At 39.3% G+C, this 18,405-nt stretch overlaps 1 protein-coding gene across 2 annotated transcripts in view; it reads right to left on the bottom strand.

The window, feature by feature from the left end:
• MGAT5 (alpha-1,6-mannosylglycoprotein 6-beta-N-acetylglucosaminyltransferase) overlaps nt 1-18,405 on the bottom strand; it is a 140,851-nt gene that overhangs the window by 105,024 nt on the left and 17,422 nt on the right. Inside the window, exon 1 of one of the 2 annotated variants that reach the window (XM_027748938.2) lies at nt 16,007-16,103. The exons of the other annotated variant lie outside the window; for it this stretch is intronic. The gene's annotated coding sequence lies outside the window, so the exon portion shown is untranslated. Of the gene's footprint in view, nt 1-16,006; nt 16,104-18,405 lie in introns of those variants that run through there. 2 annotated transcript variants of the gene reach the window in all.

The raw sequence follows: 18,405 nt of genomic DNA, 5'->3' as shown, positions 1-18,405 counted from the left end.
AAAGATTGCAGGAATCTTTCCTAAAATCATTCTGTTGTCCTCTTCTGGTTCAGCATACTGACCGACATTACCACTCACTGTCAATTACTTGATCAAAGGCTCCGCATAAAGCTTGAATAGATGCTCATTTCATGTGTTATAATGGTACCTGTTTAGTTGTCAACATGCAGTTTTCAGCAGGAACTGTAAAATTTTACTGTCAACTCCTATAAAGAACCGAAACACAGGATGAAGTCGAAGCTGGATTAGTAGGACTTAGCTGCTGAATGGAAATTCAAAGTAAATTATCTCAATCATCACAAGCTGCAAGCAACTCCCATTGCTGGCAACCAATTATGCCAATTCTGGCAGTCAGGAGTATCAAAGGAGGGTTACAGCTCCAACCTCATTTGCAGCAGTATGTACCTCTTCCTCATCATCACATGGTTCCTGCAATGAATGGGAAACTGAACATTTCAATCCTTTCCCCAATTACTCAAAACACAGTATAAGAAAAGAGTCTGAGAGAGAACCAGGTTTTTGATGTCCACATTTTTGGATGTCTAGAGGACACATAAGTGTACTTCCCTTTGTATCTCTCGGTTCCGAAGGTCTGCAGAATAAACAACTCCCTTTCTACCTAAGGTAGCTGTTATCTACCTTTGTAGCTGTTATCTCTCTGGCCTCCTTCTCCCTACAGAAACATGCAATCATTCTCCTCTTTCCTCAGTTTGGCCTTTTTCAGGTGCTTCAGGAAACCGAAAACCCAACAAACACACAGGTCATGCTGCTCAAACTTTCAGCTTCCTCTCCTTCCCAGAAAAGGGTGGTACTTTCAATGAAGAGACACTTGACCTGCCTGCATATCATCTGAAATTAGGAAACAAAAGAAGCCCAACTGTCAAGCCAGGTCTTAAAATGTGGGGTTTTTTTCCATCTCACAAAGATAATAAATAATTAAGGTGAAATTTCCCCTAAGTGCATAGATTAATGCTTACCAAATCCCTTTAATTATTACAGCAATTTGTGAACTAAAACCTAAGTGCAATAAAGAATGAATTTTAAATTGCTATATGTTTGCATATATTCATTATGCACATCACCATATGTCAGGTAGAATCTCTGACGGTAAATCTCAAACAAGTGATTACCACTGAAGCAGTATGATGGAGAATAAAGCAGACAAGTGATATATTTAGCTTCATCCTATCTGTGTCCCTAGAGAAAAGCATTCCTTCTAGTGTGGGAAGTGGAGGGGAAAAAAAAAAAAAAGGCTAGAAAATTAAAACATGTTTTTCCCCAATACTAATGACCCACTTTAAATAGTCTTATGTAACTATAAAATGAGATTATATTTGCCTTGTCATGGATTTAATCTTATGTTTTCTAGTCTGAACCATCTCAGAAGGTTATTTACCTCACTTGCCTATCACAGTTTTCTGAACTTTCTCAGTTAAAGAAATAGTCCCTCTCCATCTTTTCAAACCAATTAAATAAAAAAAGACAAACCTGGTGAGGTAATTTTGCACTTGGCTGAACTGTACAAGGATTATATAATCTGAAGCTATATAATTATGTTAAATACCTGTTACTCTCTTCTTAAGTTTTCATCAGCCCTGGAATTCCCCCATGTGTGCTCTTCAGCGTGTTCTCAAGCATGAATATTGAGCTTTTCTCCCTCCAATGCTGGGAACACAAGTCAGTTCTTAGAACACTTGCTATAAACTGAAGCACTGTCATTAAATGAAATGGTTTTCCAAAAACAAGCAGAAACAGATCCACTTCGGTAAGTATTTTCTAAAAAGGGCACAGAAAACTTAGCATTTACAAATCTCTGCCACTGCAACAGAAATCATTCTAGATGTTCGTAATTGTATGAATGGAAGAGAAAAAAGTGTACCTTCTAGCAGAAATTCTTGCTGTGTACCAACTAAAAGCTCCTTCACACACTAGATAGACATTAATATAATTTGAAAACACCTCACATGTACAACAAAATATCCACATATTTGTCAAACATTATATGAATAAGAGGGACAAGATTTACAAGGCAGTTAAGTCAGAATTCCAAGGTCCATTGAAACACATTAGGTCAGTCTTTAACTTAGTTCTCTCGTGTTTCAACAATACAGATGCATTGTAAGAATATAAATGTAAGCATGAAGGCTTTCTTCCTCCTTCCCCACAACACTAAAAAAAAATTAAAAAATATTTCCTAAATAGCATCCTAAAGCCATATGGTTTCCAGAATCAGAAAGGAAATTCAATAGACAATATTGTCCATCTCTAGAATGGTGACAGTGAAAAACTGTGTATTTTGATCTAACAAGATCCAAATTTTCTCCCTAGAACCAAGTTCATATTAGCTAGGTAAATGCACATGACACGAAATAAACCTACAACCCTGAGACATGAATACTCATCTATAAATTCACTTTCGGACAATGCATTTGGAAATTATTACAATCCAGCAGTTAATGTAAATGCACAAGGCTGCCAAAAAGATCACTTACAGCTCCAAGCAGAATTTAAATGGTCTCGAAACAGTACCATAGTAGTAGCAGAGAGTAAACCAGAGACCACTACACTGACACTATCACAGATGAATGGATTTCTTTACTGTTTAGTCAAACCTAATGAAGAGAAAAGGATAGGTAGAGATAGAGAAATAGATTTTCTAATATTATGAAAATACTCTTCTCTTTCCACTAACTGGGGAAACTTGCTGGCAAATATATCTTTAAAATTTGATACAAAAAGCCTTTCTCTTTTAAGCCCTGTATCACTGGGCTACATTGATATATCTCTGCAACAGCCAGGATTTGACACATAACCTGCAAATAACTATTCAAGGCATTATCTTGGCACATTTCAACACACAGAGCAGACCATTTGCTTTGTAAGCTACAACCACCAGGATCCAACACAGACCATCCTACCACTGCATCATATCTTAACCCATGGCTTAGACCTGGGTTCCACTGCCTGAAGCAGATAAATGTGCACTTGAGCCACGTGTGTGCAGAGGACAACAGTACCTCTAACTCTGGGGGTACACACCGAAACCCAACAGGGCCACTCAAGTGACTCAGTGGCTGCAAGAGTTCAAGGCCAGGCTGGTTGGGGCTTGGAGCAACCTGGCATAGTGGAAGGTGTTCCTCTCCATGGCAGGGGGTTGGAATGAGATGAGCTTTAAGGTCCCTTCCAACCCAAACCATTCTGTGATTCGTTCTATTATGAGGTCTGGTCTTAAAGAGAAGAACTGTTCAAGCTACTAGCCTGACAGAATAAAGAAAACATTTTTTTTCAGTAACATTTTCCTCTGTATTTCAGAGGAATATGATATTTTTTTCTACAGCTTTTATCAATAGCTTCCAGACTTTACTCCAATTTAGGCTGCTGTTTTAATGCTGAGAAAGGTCATATCCTATAGTTTGGACTCAACACAGGTTTAGGTCTGAAGAGTGCTTTGGAAGTCATCTCTTATGTTCTTATAATAACTATTTTGATCCAAAATTATTATTGCATAAAGTAATTTTGGTATATGAATTTTTAACTATTTTATTTTCCAAATCTCAGAAAGTATCTGACCTTCAAGACAGCTGAGCAAGTAAGTTGTTTTTCCCACAGTTAAAGGTTTAATTTAACTCCTAACCTCTCTCTAATTAACTGCATTCTTCCTGCTCTTCATTCTCAAGTTTGCTTTATGTTAAAGAGAGCAGTACCTGACCAGTTAATTTAATGACTCCTTAAGAACAACACCTTGTAAAATTCTTTAAAATAGGAAGGATTTTTCCTTCATTCAGTTTAAAAAATAAAAAGCAAAACCAATTATTGCTTCATGGTTTTAAGCATCTAGCTGCTATGACATTCACAATTCCACATTAGACACCTAAAATATGTTTACAAAGAAAGTTCAAGGAGAGACTCAAAATAGCCAGCTTACGAAAGAAGCAGCTTAATTATGAAATTAAAAGTTAGCATAGATTTACCAGACATTTCAGAAGATAGTATTTGAAAAGTTGTTTAAATTCAGATTTATTTGATGCCTTGTTCTGCTCAGCTTTCCTACATTCTAACAGATCACTGAGACAATATAAAGTGTCAAACTTACATTTTCTCCATAATACTTTCATTTGTTTATCCTGGCTGGCTTTTTTGGGAGGTATAATGATAGCCTTAGATGAATTTCCTATATATATGTTTAGAATAATCAAGCCAAATAAATTATTGCAATAACATATTGAATATATTGGAAAAAATATGAAAGTTAATTCTGGTGCAAATAACCCCCAAGGGAAAAAAAATCTGTACATCTGGACAAACTACAGGACACTCATGGATTACCCACTTCTTCAGTGTGCTCCTTTCATAATCTGGAGATTCAGATTGTTGAACAAGGGCAGCAAGTCAGACCTTCAATAAAAATGGCCTCAGTCATTAGAGATAGCTCCTGAGGTCAGTTGAAAAAGCCCCATCAGAAAAAAAGAAAAGAGAAACAGGATTTGTGTGTAAGTTATTGTTGTGACAAAGAAAAAGATGCAAGATCAAATGGCCCTTTGAAGGCATGCAATCAGTGCTTGAAATCACCTGTTTTCATAAATAGGTAGTGAACAATCCAACAGAAAGGTTTGAGTTCATCTTGTGTCTATTATTAGCTGATTATAACAAAGATTCAGCACAACTGCACATACACCATTCAGAGACTTCATCAAGTTTGACTTAACTGTACAGAAAAAAAAATCCATCCAGGCTTGGTGGGTGGGTGGGGCAGGATGAGGGGTTCTATTTTAGTCCAACACTTGAAGTCAAGGAGTTCAGTAAATAAAGACATTTCCTAACTGGTTTAATAAAGAATCAGGTTACACTAACTGAAAAAGAATTTCAGAAGTACACTTTCAGGGATGGGAAGGAATGCATGAGATAAAGCTTATGTGTAATGTGTGTTAAAAAATTTTAAGTCATGTGGTGAAATCTCATCCTTGAAGATGAGATGTTTGAAGTAAAAAGGCAAAAGTCACTCAAGAGTCTGGACTGAGATGGAAATCATGGGTTTTTTTACACACACAGCATAGAATACAGAAAGCCTTCCTCACACATAACTGAAATTCAGCTTGACCAACAGCTAAAAACAACACAACACCAAAGCCAAAATAAGAAAATTAATTCAGAAATAGGTGAATTATAACACACCTTCTGAATAAGAGATTACATACACTGAAATCTTCACAGCCTAATAGAAGGCTACTTCCAGGGCTGAACAGAACAGAAAATACATCTGTTGCCTGCATAGCTCCTGAAGACCAAATGAAAAGAGAGCACAACATGATTAGCCCTTCAGTCTTGTAGGGTGTGGAACAGCGGAGGCAGTGGGAAAAGCAATAAATAGGTAGCAGTGACAAAGAAACATGCTTCAAATGTGTGATTCTGTGATTCTGTGAAATTACACCAAGTAGGGAAGGAAGGCAACAGACACAAGCCGAGATGGAAAGAAAGGGTAGGACCAAAACCCTGAAACCTGTTACACGGTATTCTGGTACATTTCTAACACTCCTCATTTTTAATTTTTTTTTTTTTTTTTAACCAGCTTTACAGCTCAAACACTGTTGTACTTTCCCTGACAGTCTAAATAAATCTTATTAAGGAAATAAAGACCTTAACATCATAATAAACTGGACAACTATTAGCAGTGCACTCAGCCACACATCCAAGATAGTGAGACTATATTAGAAAAAAAAAAAAAAAGGATAATAACAACATTTGACAGATTTCTTCCTCCATTTGTCAAATGCAAGGATGGCAGACCTGGTCAGTAAAAAATAAACAATGAAAAGGTTTTAATTCTGCATTTTTGTGGCCTGGACAAACATCTTTATCCTGAGCAATAGGCTTGATCCCCATAGTACAGGCAAGGTAGACACTGCAAGGTTCCTGGAGTAATTTCTGCCAAACTACAATGCTGCATCAGCAGCCTTTTTAATTAAATGTCAAATTTTAGTTATTTAAAGAATAAAGTGGGTGGCATATTTAAAAATACTCTGTAGCTTGTCAAAGGGGAAGAGTACACCTTCATTAAAAAACTATTTTCATAATACACACCCAAAATCAATAGTGTGAAATCTTAGTTGTATATTAGGAATTTATACAGTGAGAAGGATTTTTTTTTTTTAATTTGAATAAACAAACATAAAAACGTATATTGAAAATACTTACATAGACTAAGTCTTCTGGCAAAAAACCCCAAACAAAACAACAAACACCACATTAATTTGCTACATAAAACTGGGGCCATTTGACCCGCCGGACAGAGCATTAACCAATATTAACCCTCTGCTAAACTAACATTTTGAGAAGTAATAAGAACACAATCTTCTAAATTAGACTGATGTTCAAACACGCCAAGCCAGTACTGTCACTGGAAGCTGCATCATTATCCTCCTCCAGCCTCCTTGGCCAGCCTGTATGGCTGGAAGGTGAGGACAGGAGAGGAATGGTGTTGTTTTGAAACACGAACAGCCATTTACAGCCACAATACTTTGTCAGCCAGGTCACTGCACTGGCATGTAAATGCACTGATAAGAAATGGGGAGGGAAATGGTGTGAGGAAACAAATTTCATCTAACTGCAGTTTGGTGAAGATCAGGAAGACTAATGACATTCCCATATAAAAGCACCACCAAGTGCTGGTGTTAATTCTCCTGCATTAGAGGAACAGAATATTTGATTAGCATAAGGTAGTACAAATTATAAAAGAGTGTTATAATACTACTGAGTTACACAGAGTATTCTGAACACCATATCCTGAAGTAATAAGCCTTCAGCTGGGCAACTGAATTCAAGATTGCCATATCCACTGGGAACAATACTCAAGGGTAGAACAGACCTGAGGTACAGACAGTCTGACTGGAGACCAAGCCAATTCTAACAAAACTGGATACTAACAGTGGATGGGGAAAAAAATGCATACTTCAAGTACATGGGATGCAGAAAACTTGCACTTCAAATGTAGGGGGGAAAAAATGCCCCTGCTAATTTATATTTTTTAAACCCCAAATAATGAGCAAGTAGATTCTTCAGATCTCCATCTAAACCCCCTTTTTAAGCCTAAGTAACACAAAATTTATGTAGAACAATTTTCCTCATATATATAAATTACAATGCTATTTTTCAAGTACAGCTCTTTTAAAATTAATCTTTTTTTTTCATTTATAAGACTCACTGTTTTCTTTGCTCTAGATGTGACCACTTACATGCCAATATCTCAGTAAGTAAGAAAGTGTTCTCAGACATGTTTTAAGTAACTTAACAGTGGCATTCTTCTGTAACATTACACAGTACACAAGCTATGCAACTGGTACATATGGAAACTAGGATGCCAGGAAATGAATCAAGGTACAAGGACTTTAATAGAAGCTGAACAGAAGCTAAACCTGTTACAAGCATTTGCTGTGCATCAGCCAGTACAGCCCTCAAAGGAAAGTTTAAATGTACACTTGGGCCTCATTGTACTAGTTTCAACATACAGAGCCAGAGGTTTAAATAGCATCAGCTCCAAAAGAGCTTAAGTAAACTGCAATATGCCTTTTACACCAGTACAGAACTTTACCCACTGCAGTTAAACTCTCGTTACATCATTGCAAAAATCCAATCCTTTCACCATAGGCTGGTGGCAAACTGAATCCCTGCTGGTAATTTATCAACAGTGCTGAAACAACTGTTCACTTAGTGGACATTCAGGAGCCAGCCTGGATCAGCTACTGAACTGAAATTCCAAACTTCCAGTGGGCAGGTACTATTTTCACAGAACTTCATCTCAGATGCAGGTATGCAGCCATCTGTAATGGACTCCAGCAGAGGCACCAAGTCCTCATGCATCTTCCAGCCTGAAGCTCTTCCTTGCTCCCTCAAATATTTTTTAACTTACCTTGGTGAGAATTTTGGTATGGCAGGTCAGGTGAAAGTTACTGTAACCTTTTCCCCAAAGGAATCATGGGTAACCCTATTAGGTTATCAATCCAGAACCCAAGGAGAGTCACTTCAGAGACTCAAAGACTTCAGAAAGATTAACAACTGGAGCCAAAAAAATGAGACCTGCCCAAGAGGTCTCACACCACCGAGATCTAGATTCAGTCATACATCAAATCCTTTTGTCAAACTAAAAATTCACGCAACCCGGTTTCATTTCTCACACCATTAAAAAATTTGAAAGTTTTTATTTTATTGATTATTCAATTTCTTGAACACATGAATGCTAAGCTACTGAAAAAAAGTAGGGAAAGTATTCTAACAAGAAATTCAGGTTACTAACCTACCTATAAGGAGTAGAACTTATCTTTCAAGATAAGTTATGCTAACGAAACAAAGAATTTTTTTCCTATAAATAAACTCTATTGGTATTTAACAAAATGCCTATTAGAAATAACAATCTAATATTTTCATTTAAAGCATTACCATAAGCATATTTAAAGTATAACCATAACATATGGTCACTTGATTACAGGCTCTTAAAATTAGGCTAAGTGTTCAAAACTGGCTGATTTTATCTATAAGTAAAATAGTTGTTAGCTTGAGCAGAAAAGACACTGGAAGTATTCTCCTCCTGAATATTTTTTTTGCAGTCTAGTAAATGAAAAGCAGCTGTATAACACAAATAGATATGAAGTGTAAACAGAATGATACTGCATTTCACCATGCTCTTGGAGGATCAATAATACTGATTGAGAAACTGCATTTCATGAAAAGAAACACAGGGAAGTAAACTGCTCACTTTTACAAGGACTTAGAAAACCAAATCAATGTGCTAAAGGACTTATTGTAATAATGTAATTTTAATAATGTGGTCAAATATCCTGTAAAACCTAGACTGAAGTCTGAGTGGCAAAATTGATAAATCTTTTTTTAACACTCCACAGAGTGTTCTCCATCCTTTTGCTATTCTGTCAGATCAGGAAACACAAATACCGATTTTGCTGACTAAATCTTGCCAAAATACAGGAGTGGCAATACTTAATTAAATCTAAGAAGAAATAAAGCATTAAATATTCTAATTTGGCTACATGTCTATTCAAATTTAATGCCCAAGATCTAAATTAGTTTGACTTACAGACAAACAGTTTGGGTGCTTCAAAAGCCTTTCTCAAACAACTCAATTTGTTCAGTACTCCAAATATTTTTTTCAGATTTTTCCTGATCTCTCTGGAACTTTTTTCCATGACCCCTGCAACAGAAATAAGTATTTTAACATTTCCTACTTTCTCTTCCATCAACACACAGAAACTGAGAAATATTCATTTTTCTGCTCCTTCTCACTGCTTGCAATGGTGCCTTATTTGGACTGCTCTCCTACTTGTTTCTTAAGCATCTTATTGCTAGCCAAGGAATAGCCCCATTCATTTTGCAGCCCCTCTTTCTGCCAAAATCAACTGTGAATGCGCTATATGTCTACCATTGGCCAAATGCATTTTTGTCAGGGTTGTGAGAGTGTTTCAAAAGCTGAGAGGCTGGAGGTTTTGGAAGTGTGCCTTATTTTCTGTGTGTGTATGCCTTCGTGTCTGAAGTAGATAGGAAAGTTTGTATTCAGTATAATGTATTAGAACCTACAGAGAACACTGAGGTCAAGCTCCTTCATCTTTACAGCAGGAGTTTGCCAAATAGGTGTGGAAGTTCCTCTGTCAAGAATATTTCATGTGTTTCCTAGGCCTGAAATACATCTGTCTACTTAGTTTCTCTTTTTTTTTTTTCTTCCCCAGAGAGAAAGCTCTTTTGCCAGGTGGCTCAGAAATTCCAAGATCAGGTAAAAAAAACCCCAACCAAACAAATAAACACAGAGCAAGATAATACTCTACATTCCTTCTAAGAAAAGGGGGCCCATTTTTATGCACAACTCATACTAAACACAAGACAGAAAGAAAACTCATCCCGAGAATCTGAGGTGATGAATATCTGGTTGCTGCTGTCTGATGAATGTTTCTAGACATATTCTATGTTTTCTGTATATATTGCTCTCTTAATTATTAAAACCAGCAAGCTTCAATTACATCAAGCCAGAAATGAGCATATCAAATCCACATTGAGAGAAGCAAACTATTTCATGTTCATGTTACTTGGAGTAATATTTTAGGGGCATTAGTACTGGAAGCATTTCTTATGGGCAGAAAGAGCCTTCACACTACAGTGCACTGAAACAGTGTGGGACTTTCATTCTCCAGTTAGGTCATGCAAACACTTTCACTCAGCATTCAGTACAATCTTATTACAGTGCCTCGGTATGGAATGAATAAACAATGTCAAACCTGGATAACCACCAGGTTAGAAACGTTCCTCACATTTATTCCAGGTGGGGGTTTTTTTTAAAACTTCCAGAAAAAAAGTAATGAACTAATATGACTGAATTGGATACAAAGGTGTAGTGGTACAGCATAAAACTTTCTTGAGCAACTTAGAACTAGTATTTTCATTCTTCTTAATCTACAATATAGAAAATTAAGTCATTGCACAAACTGTGCTTGAACAGGGCCTATCAAGAAACACTCATGGAAGTTACTTTAAAAGCTTGTTAGGAGGCAGATAATCTGTTCAAATATTTTTGTTATGAATACCATACCAATGTTCAAATTCACTGAATGAAGGAGTTATGTATATTTTTAACTCATGTATCCCATGCAGACAAGTTTTATGTGACCAATGAAATATTTCTGATAGACTGCACATTTTACACTTCATTTTACCAAAAAATAAAAAAAAAAATGAAAAGGTCAAAATAGCAGAGTAAATACAAGTTTAGTTATGTATGTCCTTAATATTTGAAATTATGTTCCAAGTAGATTACATGCAGAGTTCAAGGGAAACTTCCAAAAACTGCATTGAACTGTATTACTTCTCAGCAGAAAAGGAACAGACAGAGAAAGGGAGGGGACAGAAAAAAAAAAAAAAAGAGAGGGATAAGGTACAGCATTTTAAACTCCAGAGAACTACTGCCTAAGTGAATATAAGCAGATGCCTTTGTATTAACAAGGATCTCCTGTAAGAGTGTGTTAATCCACTCTGGTCACACATATTGCAGACAAGAGGACTATCACATAATATGGCAGAGTCCAAAGGTTCAGAATCTTGAAATGGGAAATGGCTAAAAAGCTTCCAGTTCACAAAATATAATCTTAGGCAGGCATGATAATTCACTGCACCTTGTACCTTTTATGACAACTTAAAATCATAAAATCATTTAAGGTGGGCAAGGTACTTGAGATTATCGAGTCCAAAGTCTTTTTGAATACTTCCAGGAATGCTGACTCAACCAGTCCCCTGGGCAGCCTGTTCAGGTGCCTGACAACCCTTTTGGTGAAGAGATTTTCCTAGCATGCAATCTACTACTTGATTAGTAGCTTTCTGAGAATGTTTTGCTAGAACCTCAATATAGGCTATATAAAAAGCTGAACCAGTCATGGTGCATTTATGAAGAGAGGAACACAACCTTAACAGGTAATGGAAAACAAGCAGCAATAAACTTCGTTACCTAACTCTACCAAGAGTGAAAAAAAAGGTTTTAATTGTAAACTATTCTAGGGAAACATAAAGGAGCACATTACATGTCAAAAATTATATATATAAATAAATGTAACAAACTACATGACCTGTGAGCAACTACCAATAAAAATAAAATCAGGTTCAGCCTGCTACTTACAATCTAGGAAAATCCCTTTGTCTCAAGGACAAGGTCAAAAGAGGTGGTTGATAGCTTTGAAAGATTAGAGGCTTTTATTAGGATATAAAAATCAGTAAGACAAACGTCAGTAGGTTAGATTAATAACCAAGGTTAAACAGTTTGGAATGCCTGTGGGATGTATGAAGAAATACAGTTAGCTAACAGGAATAAGAGGTCCTTGTGAGACTCAAAGGGCCAGGATCACAGGATTCTTAACTCATATAAACCATAAATAATAAATCAAATGAATCACACCATTGACTTAAGCTTTCCTCAGGAAAATGATTTCGCTACTTAAGAGTACTCTAAGAGGGAATCCCTGTCCCCCAAATTAATTTCCTCTTCTCTGTTCACTGCAGTGTCTCCCTAGTACACAAGCCGACACAGATGCACTATTACACCATCGCTTTAGCAGAAGTTTCTCAAAGGAGCTACACCCTGGTCTGAGTGCATAGACAGATCTTGGGATTGAAGGATTGACCTGATTAAAGCAGACTAGACTTCTCCTTGTGGGAAGATAAGAACAAAACCCCACAAATTCATCTCAAGAGAGCTGAACCATTCCAGCTTAAATAAAAGAATAAGGCTATCCGCTCCGATAAAAGTCTGCATTGTCACAAAAAGCCACTGCCTCTTACCTGGGAGGCTGTGTCAGCACTTGTGTCACCAATTCTTCATCATTATGGTGGCTCCTCCTCAAATGCCACCCATTAAGAGAGCCTATGTCAGTATCCAAAACCCTTCAACTGAATTAGTCTAAGTTTGTACAAAACTCTTTGTAGCCACGAATTACAATATGTAAATTATCGATTCACATGAACAAATCAGAAATAGTCAAAAAAAAAATAGAAGTGATGGAAATCAAACCACTATACTAAAACACAATCTGAACGAGATTTATTCCTCACAGAAGTTATACTTCCTTACATTACAGGTCTGGGTTCTTCAAGAAATGAAAGTGAAACAGATAAGGAACTTCAGAAGTGAAACTTCAGTATTCTATGCCAATAATAGGAGGCTTAAAAAGGAAAACAAGGGGGTTTTGAGTGTGCATGCATACATGCAGAAGCAAATACAAAGGTCCACTTTTTCTTCTGAAGTATGGAAGATGAGATTTGTTAGGTTTTGGTGGGGGTTTTTTTGTTTGTTTAAGTTCATGTGCATATGTGGTATATGAAACACAGAGATGCACAAATATTAACTTTGCCAAAGTAGAAAGGAATAAAGAATGACCTTATTCCATTCCAGTTGAGAATTTTTTGAAATTGAGGATGCAGTAATTGCAAAACTGCCTGATTCCTGAAAAAGTTTCCACTCATCAGATTCCCAGCTGATTAGCAGTGTGCAGCATATTCATTTCCTTCAGCAGATGCTTCCGATGTTCGTTACCAAGAATTGCTGCTGGAGTACTGCTCTGGTTCCAAAAGAGGCTGAGCAGAAGAGTTCAGCAGACACTTTGGGAATAATATAACTGAAAATACTATCAGCACCTAGCACTCTAATATTCATCAGTGTATTTCTTTCCACCCTCTATTTAAGAGGCTACGCAAACACTAAGTCAGACAAACTGTTGGCAAACAACCATAATGTTTGCCACTGGATCTCCCTAATGACTGCTCTTTCTATCAAAAAAACTGAACTAATTCTCCCATTCTCTCATGAAACACTAAGACAGTCTCCTTTAGATCTCAATCTGCTCAAAACATGAACACTGTATTCACATAAGCCTTCAAAACGGCCTACCACGTAGCTAATAATCAAGTTACAATATCAGCGAAGGACAACGACGACTCCTGAAGTTCTAATAAAATTTCAAAGCCAAGATGAGGAAGAAAACTGCATACTAAGCTATTTTATTCAACAAAAGCAAAAACAGAGTGAACTTGTTGGATGATGGCAGCATACAACACCAAAAATGTAACCCTGTAAATGAATTTTAAAAAAATTAATTTCAAAGTTGAAGGGAAACGAGCACTAATAAAATCCCACATATTATTTCAAGCATAGATGTTAACAGTATAAAGCTTTCTTTTTTATACAAGGGAACAGAACGGAATCTGGTTGGAGGGAGATGACTTAAAACTGGAGAGCAATTGTCTTTATTCAAAGTAATTTTAAGAATTCAGAACATTTCATTATTTTGCCAGATTCTATTTCATGAAGCAGATTAAGGATTTTACATGATTTCCACCCAGTGTTGCTGGCTGCTTCCCAAGTTTTAGGCAGTTTAGTTTGGGGAGCTTAAACAACCTGATCTTCTTATATTCAGCATTCAGTCACTTTGTCTTTCAGCATCTTTTCAGTCCAGGCTGTATAAGCTGCCTTCCTCCGGGACAGCAAGATGGATTTATCGCCCAGAAAAGAAGAAGCATATGTTCTTATTTAATCCTTATTCTGTTCGTACAAAATAAATCCATATTCTACAGAAGAGCAACAGAAAACAGTGTGCACACATTAAATCATGAAGCACAGACATTCTTTTCACTAAACATACTGTTCCATGGCTATTTTAAGAGTAAACTACTCCCTACATCATCTCATACAGGTAGAGATCAGGAAGTAGTAGTGAAATTTACCTTGTATGCAACAAAACCACCAGAAAAAAAAAAGGTGAAGGTTTTTCTTCACCTACTAATATGCTTGGTACAACCAGCACTAATTATGTGAACTGTGGGTGCTGCACCAAGGAGAGTTTCTCATGAAGTACAGTCAGAGTCATTACAGAGAGATGAAGAAAGAAAAAGGTAAATCACCCATTCAGACTAAATTGAACTTCGTGTCCCCAGGCAAAATGGTTTCAATAATAAAAAACAAGAACTAACCGGTTCCTCCTTTTTTGAAAGCTTTTTATGAAACTGCGAGAAAGTATTTTGAAAGAACCGAGATCACCTCATTGATTTAGGAGCAAAGACATACCCACAGCCTGCAAACGACTTTAAACGCTGTCCTCCTGAGGACAAAGATTAGCAGACTGAGTACCAGTGATTCCCTCCACCCTACTTGCATTTTCTACACACAAAGCTGTTTGTTGAGATAAAGCATTTGCACAGCACTAAGTCTAAATTCATTCCTGTATTTAGGATTATGAGTCATGCTGAAAAAGCTATCATACTATTTCATGGGGACAAGGTGACAGAGCTTTTTAGACAAATAAGACTGTATAATAACAAGAATTGTAAGAGTGAGCCTTCCTTTAAAGAGTATTCTATCATTGCTGCAATTATCAAGAGAAATTGATGTAACAAGACCTAATGCAAGAATGGAGAATTCATTTTCTCAGGTTTGCTGACCACAATACCAGAAAGAAAAACATATTCTCAAAAGATGAGATGATTTTGTACCACATCTGGAAAAGATGGAACTTACAGTCCCTATGTTAACAGGGAGAAAAGCCCCTACCAAGATTTACTTCCTCAAAACTAAATGATATTTATTCTCCCCTAAATATATTAAAAAGTAAGTCTACCTTAAACAGCTGCTAAAACTCAAGGGAGACAATAAAACAGACCCCACAAATACTTGTTTAATGTACGTCCGCACACCTAGACAATCACATCAGGTCACTCCCTGCTTCTCAGAGACAAGACAAATCCCTGCGATCAAACCACAATATGATGTTGATGTGTAAGAAATAACGAACCTAGCAAATGAAAAGCACTATTTCCAGTGTAAAGCTCAATACATCTCTGCTAAAAAAAAAAAAAAAAAAAAAAAGTAGCAGACATGGCAGCCCAAGGCAAATTTGGCAAAGAGATGACAGCTTTCAGGAACCTTTTTCTCAAATTCACTTCCTAGAGGTTCACAAAGCATTGGAGAGGGAACAAAACCAGCAACCGGGTGGAACCGAGTGCTGGTAAAAGGCATCGTCAGGGGGAAAGATTTCAACAGACTCTCGCCCGGGATTCATCCTCCCACCCACCGCACCGCCACCCGCGCTCGCCAAAACCTCCCACGGCCGCTCCGTCCCCGCGGGGCGCGCCCGGGGCGGGCACCGCGGGGCTCCCGGGGCCGCCCCCTCCTCCGCAGACCCCCCTCCCTGCCCCGCCGGGCCGGGGGGCGCCGCCGCCGCTCCCGAAGGTCGTTCCGCAAGGTGACGGGGGCGGCCGGGCCGCGACGAGCACGGGCCCCGCCGCGCCGGGGCGGCTGCGGGGCGATGCCCTCCATCCCTCCCGCTCCGCACCGGGGGCGATGCGACCGCGGCGCTGGGCGTGTGGCGGACGGGCGGGCAGCCCCCTCGCCGGCGCGGCGACCCCCGCAGCGGGGCTGGGCGCGGCGGCGGCAGCTGCACCCCCCCGGTCCCCGCAGCCCGGCAGGGTCTCGGCTCACCTGGTGGCGGTGCCCGCAGGTCCCCGCGCCCAGCGCAGCGCAGCACCCATGGCCGAGCGCGGGCGGAGGCGCGGCCGCGCCCGCCGGGGGACGGGCCAGGCGGGGGCGGGCGGGCGCCGGGGAGCGTCTGCAAAGTGCCGGCCGCGCTCGGGGAGCGGGAGGAGGGAGGGAGGGGCGGGCGAGCGGAAACGCCTGTGACAGGCACAGGCAGAGCGAGGGAGCGTCTGCAAAGTGCGCGCCCGGCGCGGGGGCGAGGGGAAAACCTCCCGGGCACGGGGATGGGCACCGGGAACGGGGATGAGCAGGGGCACCGTCACCCGTGCGCAGCCGCCGCCCGCCGCGGTGAATCCGCGGAGGCGGCTCCCGGCCTCCTCTGCCTCCTCCTGGCTCGTCCTCCTCCGCAAATTCACGAGGTCAGGCGCGGCTCCCGACTCTGGCAGCGATGCGGTTTTGTCCGTGGTAAGCGGACGCATTGCATCAGCCAGCGTTTTACTGAGCGTTAGACGCAGGTATTTTTATTTATTCATCCACTTAGGTCGTCTTAAGAACTCTCTACAAGCTCCTAGAAGTTCACTTCTGAGAGCCATTAGCGCAAAAAAAAAAGCTACTGTTTTTTGCAATAAGATGACTCTATTTTGTAGTGGCGAGACGGTCTCTGTTTAGCACAGCTTCAGAGCGGTCTATTTTCCCAAGCCTGCATAATGGCTAATAGAAGCTGGGTGACACCTCGTGGCCAATCCTGCTCTCTAGTATGGATAGAGGCTTCTTTCACTAGGAGAAGATCAGATCAAGATAAAAGTGAAAAAAAAAAAATGTTTCTAGTTACCTCCACAGCCTAATATAAGTTAAAGGGAGATACGTATAGGTTATAATCAGATGCAGAACTCTAATCAATGTCTGTTACATATTCTTCACATGCCGTGAATCATCAGAAAATGTTTACCAAAAAAAATAAAAATCATTTAAGTGAGTATGGTTTTGGTGACAACTCACAAAAATCCCAGCTGGTGTTCAGTGCTATTCATCTGGGGTTTCTCCACACAGGACAGAAAATGGTGATGTACACAATGCATGCTGAAGGACACTTGTCTGCACCCACAAGCATCTGCAATAATGCTGTGCAATCTGGAGTTTTAGTTTTCACCCAGCATTATGCTCTGTTCCTGGTTGGAAGCACTTGCTGGCATTTAATGAGAGGTTAGGGATTTGAAAATTTTACAAGGAGTTGAATGATCAAAGCCTTGGATATCTTTCTGTGTGAGATGGGTAACTTTTAAAATTATCTGCTGTGGCTTGTGGAACAGGCTTTTGTCACAAGGAAACAAAGCAGGTAAAATAACAGCAACTACAGCACTTTCCATTTATTATGCTTTTAGTTTACATAGCTCGTATGCAGTCACCTTTGAGTTTTATATGTTCTGATATAGAAATATTATATATCAGAAAATATCAACAGTAGTCTCTTAACAGAGCTCTTACTGAAGGGAACAGCAGCCCTCATTAGCCAACAGTTTTCAAACTGGATCGTACCAACCGGATCCTCCTTTCAGGAATAGGAAGTTACACTGGATATTCCACAGTATTTATATCTGACACAGCTAAAAGAAAAGAAAAAAAAGGGAATTTATGAGCAAACTGTGTACATTGATTAAGGAAGCGAAAGCTATGTAGCTGAGTGAGCTCCCTGCTCAAGAAGTGTTTCTTGAGAAAGATTGGATTCTTACAACATAAGGAACAAGAGACCGAAAGAAGAGAGAACATAAACCCCCGCAGCATTAAAGTTTTAGGAGAATCTGAGAGCAGTAGAACACTTACATGTTTGTTCCTCATTTTAGTGTGTGACAAGTAGGCCACCAATTATTCAGATTTAGCTGTCTCAGGCCTGTCCCACATTTAAAGCTTCACCCACCTTCTTGCTCATTCTCTGCCTGTGGGAAGAGAGTGTGGGTGGAGGCCCCAGGTGAGGCTGATTAGGACCATTAAGGCCTGTTATTGCAATCAGAGCCCTGTTCCTGGCATCTCACCTTGCCTGTTTTTGCATCTTTCCAGCTCCAGACTCCATGCATGTACTGATCCCATCATCCTTGGGTGCAGAGAGGAATGATTACAGAAGCGATTAAAGAAGATGGCTGATACCTCTGCTGATGTGTGAGAACACTCAAACATAGCATAAGGCTAGGACTGAGCCCCTTAGCTATATCTGTTAATAGAGAACTTTTGGGTTATTGTGAGGTGTATCTTATTAATGAGGAAAACAATTATATTCTGGTAGAGACATTCAATATATCAGCTACTGATACTGTTTTCCTGCTTAATTTTATGTCCAAAGGTAGTGGACAAAGCCCTGCCCTGAGTGGATAACAAAAACTCCCTTGATTTTGTGCCAGTCGCAGCTTTGG

Source organism: Pipra filicauda, unplaced genomic scaffold (genome assembly GCF_003945595.2).
Source record: "Pipra filicauda isolate LSUMZ 115617 unplaced genomic scaffold, ASM394559v2 scaffold47_size6085603_pilon, whole genome shotgun sequence".
Lineage (NCBI taxonomy): Eukaryota > Metazoa > Chordata > Aves > Passeriformes > Pipridae > Pipra > Pipra filicauda.
The sequence above is the reverse complement of the archived record's forward strand: the minus strand, read 5'-3'. Positions and strand labels throughout refer to the sequence as shown.